Genomic DNA, 10,021 nt, shown 5'->3' with positions numbered 1-10,021 from the left:
TTTATAACTGCTCAGGCATTTGTTCAATGCGATCGCAGGAATTGCGATCGCAAAGGGTAAATTTTAAAGGTTCCAAAATTGGTCTATGTGAACGCAGCCTAAGGCCTGCGATCGCAGATGAAGAAGAAACAGTCCTATGCGATTGCGAACGTGGCCATGCGATCGCGTAGAAGGATTTGGTTGCTGAGCCACCGGCTCAACTTGTTCAATGCGAACACGGGGAGTGGAATGTGATCGCGAAGAAGGAAGGGGCAACACTATGCGAACGCGATCCAGGTAATGCGATCGCGTAGAAGGAATTGGCCCCCTCCGGAATTACACTTATGCGATCGCAGGAGAGGGGCCGCGATCGCAAAGAAGAAAAAGGGTCTGCAACAGCTGAAGCAAAATCTGCAACTTGAACAACACAAAAATGCCCCGTTGAGCATCCGAAACACACCCGAGGCCCCCGAGACCTCAACCAAACCTACGAACATATCCCATAACATCATTCAAACTTGTACCAATCCATAAACCACTTAAAACAACGTCGGGAACTCGAATTAATCAAGGATTTAAGCCTAAGAACTTCAAACTTCATCAAAATACGCTTTCGATCAAAAACCTAACCAAAACACGTCCGAATAACCTGAAATTTTACACACACATCCCAAATGACATGATGGAACTACTGCAACTTCCGGAATTCAATTCCGACCCTCGGATCAAAATCCCACTATCGGACCGAAAACTTCAAAAATTCAAACTTCGGCATTTCAAGCCTAAATTAACTACGGACCTCCAAAACACATTCCGAACACACTCCTAACCCCGAAATCACCTAACGGAGCTAACGGAACCATCGGATTTCCATTCCGAGACCGTCTTCACACTGTTCCGACTACGGGCAACTTTCCAACACTTATGCTCTCATTTAGGGACTAAGTGTCCCAAAACTCTCCGAAAACCCAACACCGAACGTCCCGGCAAACCAAAATAGCAGAAATGAACTTAGGAGAAACAGTTACTAGGGGATCGAGGCGTAAATTCCAAAAACGACCGGGCGAGTCGTTACAGTGGGCTGACTACAATGATAAAAGAACTTAGTGGGCTTGACTGGACTTCTCAGGAAGTATCATAGGATTGTCTGAAATCATTTAGGAATTTTTACATATCTATACTACATTATAAACTAATTTAACCCTTATAAAGTGGTTATTACTTAATTACATAGCATATACAATTTATTATTTATATACCAAATAATATATTAGACTCCAATATTACCTATTTTAGGCTTCATTCTTCTCTGTATAGATATTTCTCTCTCAGTTCTTCTTGGATTCGGCTTTTAATTTGCAAATGAACATGCTAGGAGCTTTGAAGAATGGTGAAGAAAAATGATTCAACTGGTAGTCAAACCCATAGAATACATATGTGAAGCACCAACACAAATGGGTTACCAGAAGTATTTTTAGATGAATAAACAAGATATAACCTACAGGAGTGGCGCTTGGAACTAAACTGAAACTAATTAACGGTATAATTGAAACTAAACTGAATTAGACCCTGTAGAGCTTAAACTTGATTGATAGCCATTAGAAAACTTAGAAGCTTTGAATTCAAAAATGATTGGGAATATCCCTTGGTATTTATATCTCAGTTTCGGAAGAATTTAGTGAAGATTCGAGGTGGTTTTGGTTGGAATTTTAGATTGAAAGTTTGAAACTCGAAGATAATGATATAAACAAATTGTATATATTCTATATGTCAGGTGTAGAAACGACATACAAAATATATACAAGTAATAAAGTTGTATACAAGTTATATATAGTATGTAAATCGTAGTTTTTGACCGGATTCTGTACAAAAAAAATTATTTAAGTTGTAGATAAATTATATATATATATATATATATATATATATATATATATATATATATATATATATATATATATATATATATATAGGGCCAACATAAAGCAATTGTATTATTATGCTTGATTATTGGAATTTCTTATTATTAATTAAAAGTGTTGGTTGAACTTCGAAAATAAATAAAGAATAGTTAATCAAATGTTTTTCTATAGAGAACTTACCAAATACATATCTGAATTAGTCAGAATAATGAATTTTAGATATCAATTGGTTTTTTTTTTAAAGTATTATCCTTTGGTGGCGGCTAATAAAGCTATGTGAACTGTGACTTTTCTTCGTGCTAGAAAAGGACATGCATTATTTCTCTGTCCAATGAAAAAATGAAAACTCAATGACGTAATTGTTTGACCAAAAAAATATGAATTTTTGATTAAACTAACTAAATATGAAGATAAGGGTTAATCCTAGTTAAAGATAATGACTTTAGATCTAAAAGCGGTTTATGCGGATAACGCGGGGCCTAGTTAGAGTAGATTTAATGCAATACACATTAAATGTTTAAGGTTATTAATGGAATGAGAATAATGATAAGCATTAAAGAACAATAAATGGCACTAAATGTAAATAAATAGAATGATTCACCCAATATTGAATGAGGTGGATGACTCCTCTTTCTGAAAATGATGTAAGACAAATGACTATGGGAATATTGGAGACTCTCTCGGATTTAACGTGAAAAACGTAGAATAAACAATGAATCGAATCTCTTTAGAAAGATAGTGTTTGTAACTATCTAGAGAGTCAACTTTTCGAAAGAGCTCTTATCAAAACTCATAATCATCCCCCTCTTTACCTTCTCTATTCCCTTTCTATTTATACGGGACATGCTCCTAATCATACCTAAAATTACAAAGTACAAAGAATATTCAATGGAATATTCTCCCAAATATCCTATTACAAAACTAGTCGTTACTGTTGCTTTAAACGTTTGACCTCGGCCATAACAGACTGCTCGACGGTAAGCTCCGTTAATCATTATTCGACCTCGGCCTAATCGCTTCTAATAGTATCTCCTCGTGCCGAGTTCCCTTAGTCAGATTTTGGCCCATACAGTTAGTCCCTCCGCTTATCGAGATTATTTTTGGACGACCTCGATGGGCAGACTTTGCTAGTCGCAGCTTGAGAGATTTAGGCGGCAGGTCGAATAATAACGTTCGCGGCAAGGTGATGACGTGGCGCTTTGTGAGCCACAACTGACCGCTATGTCGATTTAGAATGGCGTCGTGATAACATGCGTCATTATTGCACATTTTCCCGATACCTTACGTCGTTTCCCGTGCCCCTGCAATTTCGATATTAATGCAGCGACGCATTGTATCCTCGATTAGGGTGCCTAGGTTTCTTATAAATAGGGATGGGAACCTCCCATTTGATTTGTTGCATTTTCAAGCATTCGAATCTCCAGGCTTTTCTTTCTTCTTCTCAATTTTCATGCATCCCTGTTTTTCCCTACTTTCAGCAACTTTTGCCATTATCACCTCTATACTTGTAATTCCCTAGCATATACATAACCAAAGATGGCTAGTGCATCTTCCAACCCTGAAGGGACCTCTGACCCGGTTCCATTATCAGTGAACATTTCCCCTCACGATGATGGTGCTGCCATTATTGCAGAGGATGAAAGCTTCCCTACAGTGGATGAAATAATCCCTCGCACGGAAAAGTCTAGGTCGGACTTCTCGAAGCGGCTTGAGGATGATCCTGGGCCTGTTGAATCTGAAATGGACGTGGTAGCCCTTGTTGAATTTAGGGCTAAGTTCAGAATCCCGACCCATATCGACCTTATCTCGGTCGGTCTTGATGTAGTACAGGTTCATCACCCTGGATACTGCGCATTCTTACGTATCCGTTCCTTGTGGGCTATTCGCTTCGCCTTCCCTCATTAGTAAAGGACTTCTGCCATTATTATGGTGTCTTCTCGGCCCAGCTTTCCCCTTACATTTATAGACTCATTCTCATGTTGATAAAGTACGTGGAACTAGCCAGCCGCGGGATCTCTATCCGCCATCTACTGCACCTTCACACGCCCAGTTTCCATAAGGGGAAGATGTTACATCTCCTTCATCATGGAGGCAAGAGTTTGGTGGTGAAGATGGACGATAAGACCAATGTCGGTTCTGGTTCAACTTTTTCTACGTCAAAACTGAGGACGTAGTGAGGAATACTAACGATTTTCCTGAGGCGTGGAACTATGCTCATAAGTACCTCCGAACGTTCATTTCGCTTATTTTAGTAGTAGCGTAATTGCTCCATTTATATATATATATATATATATATATATATATATATATATATATATATATATATATATATATATATATTGTTCAGACGAGAAAGATCCCCCTTCATTGGTTGCGGACATCCATGACTAGGTTAGCCAGGTTTTGCCTCATACTGTGGGGATCCGTGAATGGCCGGCCTTTTACAAGAAGTACGGGCCCAAGCCTTCGGCGACTGGTGAGGTTTTAGCCGCTTCGGCCTTTGGGTTGTCATATCCTTTTCTTGTCGAGTTGTGGGGAGTTGACCTAACCTTTTGTTTTTCGATGTTAGGTCGGAGAGCTCCGAGAAGGGTGAGGGCTCCTACTCCGGCATTCCGCCAATCGAGTACTGCTACGGGTTCAATTCTTATTGCGGCTATGGCTAAGCCTGCCCAACCGACCACTTCTTCTCAACCCCCGGCGCTGAGCAATTTAAGCCAACCATCAGCGGCCCCAGCAGCAGAGACTCTGGCTTCTCTCATGCTCATCTGATAGACAAGTCGTCGCCAAGTGATGGAGACTTAGTTCCTCGTAAAAGGAGAGTGGTGGATGTGGGCGACGGGACCTCCCGAGCAGTGGACTCTTCGAGGGATGACCATGAGTCGACCACTCCTGTACTGGAGAGTGACGCAGTCCTGCCTGAGATGCCGTTGTCCGTGAGGGTTGCGGAAAGTTCGCCTTTGCCCAAGGTTGAAAATGGAATTGGAGGGCCATCTGAGGCTGCTGATGTCGTGCTAGTGAGCGATCCATCATCCTCAAGGCCGGTCGGCGCTCCTTTATCGGCCGAGGAGAAAGAAAAGGGCATTATTGAGGACGGCTATGAAACCGGTTCTGATATCGATCTCGAGGAGATGCGAAGGTATAATGAAGGATTTACTCGGGTGGAGATGAGGCTGGAGGGCTCTTCTCGTACCATCGCGATCCCCATGGACCGCAACCTTTTGTGAAACACGGAGGATGTAATCCCCTTCTTGAGTCCCCTTTGTTCTAATGCGGAAGGCGGGACCTTGGCGACGTTCAGTGATGCTGCCCTGTCAACGGGCATAGCCGGCCTCGCCTTGAGGGTAAGCTTTCCGATCTTCCTAGTTTCTATGCCTTGTATCTTTTCCTCTCTTCTTTTTTTTTACTCTCTGTTCTTTTTACAGACCATCATCTTGGAGATCGAGAGCGCTCGCAGAGATGAGAGCCGTAGAGCTACTTTTAAGAAGATGGAAAGGAAATATCGCGAGTATGGCAAGAAGCACCGCGAGATCTGCAGGCGGTTTGGTGTGAGTGGGAATTTCCAAGCCATCAGAGACGAGTTGAGGCAAAAAGACGATGAGCTTATGAGGGTCATCAGTAAATACAGCAAGCTCGAGGGGGCGCTCAGAGACAAAGAAGAGGAGCTCGAAGTGAGCAAGGGAGTTGAGGTTGAGCGCGCGGATCTTCAGACCCAAGTGGCATATTTGCGGGCCGAGCTCGAGCAGTGTATGATCAAGACCGATAGTTTGAGTGATGAAGTCGTCGAGAATACGGCGGAATTGGATAAGGCCGAGTTGGCTCGATTGGTGGCTTCGGCTAAGGTGGCAGCATTGGAGGATTCGATCCGCGTCCTCCGCTCTGAACGGGCGAATGATATGTACACGGCCACGCTCAGGGAGGCACGGCTTGATGAGCGGATTGGGGGGCTAGAGAAAGAGGTCTCAAACCTTGGCGATCAGGTTGCTGCTCTTGAGGCCGAGAAGGCGCAGTTGTTGGCTCAGCCATCCTCCTCTCACACTTTTGCTTACCCTGATGTTCCGCGGAACTTGTACGAGCTCTGGATTCACGCCGAGGCTCAGCTTGATAGCTTCAAGAATTTGATGGCGGTAGGGAGAGTTCCTGAGGCTAATTTTAAGGATGCTCGTGCTAAGGCGCGTGCAGCTAGGATTGCTTGTGGTTATGACCCAGCTACTCCGGGGACCAGTGATGTCGAGGAGGAGGAGTAATTGGACGAGCTTGAGCAGGATGCTTGTTATGAAGAAGAATATCCTCAAGGCGACGGTGGAGATGGCGTCGCTGGGCCGGGTGGTGAATAGATTTTCCTTTGTAATTGTGTACATTTTGTGGGTGTCTGCTTAGCCCTTGTAAAGGATATGTTTTTTTGTGAAGTATGAAGTATTATTTTTCTTGTTCGTCTTTAAATCTCCCTTGTTTGGTGTGTGCTTCTATCGTTTGGTTGCCTTAGTCGTAGTGATTTCGATTTTGGCCATGGCCGAGGCAGATGAGTGTTAATTTAAACGAGATCGAATGTCTAATTAATTCTAATGAGGTCGAATGTGAGTTAAATCGAAGGAGGTCAAATGTCACTTTAATTAATTCGAACGAGATCGAATGTCTAATTAATCGAACGAGGTTGAGTGTGAATTAGTTCGAACGAGGTCGAATGTGAGTTAATTCGAATAAGGTCGAATGTCACTTTAATTAAGTTGAACGAGGTTGTTAATTCGAACGAGGTCGAATGTCTAATTAATTCGAACGAGGTCGAATGTCACTTTAATTAATTCGAACAAGTTCGAATGTGAGTTAATTTGGATGAGGTCGAATGTCTAATTAATTCGAACGAGGTCGAGTGTGAGTTAATTCGAACGAGGTCGAATGTGAGTTAATCCGAATGAGGTCAAATGTCACTTTAATTAATTCAAACGAGGTCAAATGTGAGTTAATTCGACCGAGGTCGAATGTGATGCAGTGTTATTTCTATGAACGTGGGCGAACTTCATGTACGTGTGCTTTGTTAATATAAATTTGGAGAAATTTACATGTTTTCCAGGCCGGCATTCCAGTCCCAGTCTAATTTTCCAAGCTGGCATCCAGTCCGAGTCTATCTAGTCCCTTCATTGGTCGACCTGGAGAAGTATTGAGAGGTTGAGCAATGAATTGATCAGTCTGCGCCTTCATCTATTCATACTTTAACTTGAAATGTCCTCCTTGTCGCCTCGTTAAAAACCTTCGACAAAACTCGGGTAAGGGAAAAAGAGTATGGCTCGGAGAACATTTTTCCTTAGAATTTGAAGTACTTGAGGTGGGTGATGTTCCAGTTTTTTGGAAGTAGTTTTCCTTCCATCGTTTCTAGTTGGAATGACCCTTTGTTTGCTGTTGTCGTGATTTTGTGTGGGTCGTCCCAATTTTTTCCCAATTTGCCTTCCCGAGGGTCCTTGCTTGCTTGTGTTTTGGCTTTGAGTACGTAGTCCCAGACTTTGAGTAGTCTGACTTTAGCTATTTTGTTGTAGTGGCGTTCTACCTATTATTTTTGGGTGATCATCCTTATGTAAGCCATATCTCTTCGTTCTTCGACTTCGTCAAGGTCCTGCCTTCTGCTTTCATCGTTTCTCAACCCGCTCTCCTAGGAGTATCTCAGGCTTGGTTCTCCGACCTCGACTGGTATTAATGCATCAGTCCCATAGACTAACGAGTATGGTGTTTCTCCTATGCTCATTTTTGGCATCGTGCGGTATGCCCATAGCACTTCCGACAGTAGTTCCGGCTATAGCCCCTTGGCGTACTCGAGCTTTTTCTTCATGATGTTCAGTATTGATTTTTTGGAGGATTCTGCCTGTCCGCTGCCTGCGGGATGGTACGAGTGGAGAGTATTCTTTTGATATTCCATTTCTTGAAGAACTCGCCGATCTTTTTTCCGGTGAATTAGGGACCGTTGTCGCAACTAATTTCTTTGGGAAGGCCGAAGGGACACACAATATTCTTCCATATGAAGGCGATTACTTCTTGCTCGCGTATCTGGGTGAATGTTCCTGCTTCTACCCACTTATAGAAATAGCCAGTTAAAACCAAAAGAAATCGCACGTTACCTCACCCTGCTGGGAGGGGGCCGACGATGTCCATCCCCTATTTGATGAGAGGCCATGACAAGGTGACTGAGTGGAGGTGCTCGCTCGCTTGGTGGATCATGGCGGTGTATTTTTGGCATTGCTCGCATTTTCTCACGAAGTCAGCACCCTCTTTTTTCATGGTGGTCCGGTAATAGCCCGCTCGTATGAGACATCTAACCAGAGCCCGATTACCGGAATGTGCTCGGCAAGGGCCTTCATGGACTTCTTCTAGAACGCGTCGTGTTTGGTTCGGGCCCAAGCATTTTGCTTGGGAGCCGCCGTACATCCTTTTATAAAGGTCGTTGTCAATGACGATGTACCTGGTCGCTTGCATTCGAAGCTTCTAGGCTTTTTTTATCATCAGGGAGCATATTGTCATGCAAGTATGTAACAATACGGTTGGTTGATGAACGGAGGAGGGCGACCATATTTCCTTCTCTGGTTATGCTTTTAGTGTCACTGCTAGCTTGGCGAGGTTGTATACTTCGATATTTTGTGCTCGAGAGATCTGGTCGAGCTAGCATTCATCGAATTCAGGTAGCAGCCTGCAAATCTTGGCTTGGTACTTTTGTAACCTTTGCTCTATGATTTTGAAAGTCCCTGTGACTTGGTTGACTACGAGCTGAGAGTCGCAGCGTAAGATGACCCGTCTTGCTCCGTACTTGAGGGACAGTCTTAATCCTGCAATCACGACCTCGTACTCGGCCTCATTGTTAGTCATGTTCGGGCATTTGATGGACTGGCGAATTACTTTGTCTATTGGAACCTCGACTACGAGTCCCAGTCCGGACCCTGATGCATTAGAGACGCCATCGGTGTACAAAATCCATAGATCTTGTATTTAGGGAGGGGTGTTGGCAACTTCTCTTTCGACTTCAAGCATTATCTTTGTGCTAAAGACGGCGACAAAGTCGGCAAGTACTTGCAATTTTATCGCTGTTTGTGATTGATATGTGATATCATGTTCGCTTAACTCTATGGCCCATTTGGCGAGTCTGCGCGATAATTCGGGCTTATGCAAAATACTTCTTAAGGGAAAAGTCGTGATTACTGAGATGGGGTGGCATTAAAAGTAAGGTCTAAGCTTCTGAGAAGCTACGACCAAGGCCAAGGCCAATTTTTCGAGGTGGGGGTACCTCGTCTCGGTGTCAACTAAAGTTTTGCTAATGTAATAGATGGGAGATTGCGTACCTTTATTTTCTCGGATCGGGACTGCGCTCACCGCCACTTCGGATACTACCAGGTAAACGAGAAGGCGTTCTCCAGGTTCTGCTTTGGAGATCAGTGGGGTTCTTTCAGGGCGTCGACGTATTCGGTTTTCCATTGGAGGCCATTGTCTTTTTTGAGTACGCCAAAGAACTTGTAGCGCCTGTCTGAAGACCGCGAGATGAATCTCGACAGGGCGGCTATATGGCCGGTCAACCTTTGAACTTGATTTTGTTGGTTAAGTTCTCCGGTATCCCCTCTATAGCTTTGATTTGGTCAGGGTTGACCTCGATACCTCACTATGATACAAACAAGCCCAAGAATTTCCCCAAGGTCACGCCGAATGCGCACTTTTCAGGATTCAATTTCATTCCGTATCGCCTGAGTATGTCAAAAGCTTCCTTCAGGTGATCGATGTGATCCTCTTTTCTTTTCGACTTGACCAACATATCATCTATATAGAATTCTATGGTTTTTCTGAGTTGATCATTGAACATCCTTGTCACCAACCTTTGGTATGTCTCCCCCACATTTTTTAGTCCGAAAGGCATCACCCTATAGCAATATGTTCCTTGGTGGGTGATGAAGGTGGTCTTCTTTTGGTCTTCCTCCTCCATAAGGATCTGATTATAGCCCGAGTATGTGTCTAGGAAGCTTAGCAGCTCGTGCCCGGTCGTTGCGTCAATGAGCTGATCGATGTGAGGAAGCGGAAACGAGTATTTTGGTAGGCTTTGTTTAGGTCTGTGAAGTCCATGCACATCAGCCACTTTTTGTTCTTCTTTTTCACCGTGA

This window comes from Nicotiana attenuata, chromosome 6 (assembly GCF_001879085.1).
Source record: "Nicotiana attenuata strain UT chromosome 6, NIATTr2, whole genome shotgun sequence".
NCBI lineage: Eukaryota > Viridiplantae > Streptophyta > Magnoliopsida > Solanales > Solanaceae > Nicotiana > Nicotiana attenuata.
The sequence above is the reverse complement of the archived record's forward strand: the minus strand, read 5'-3'. Positions refer to the sequence as shown.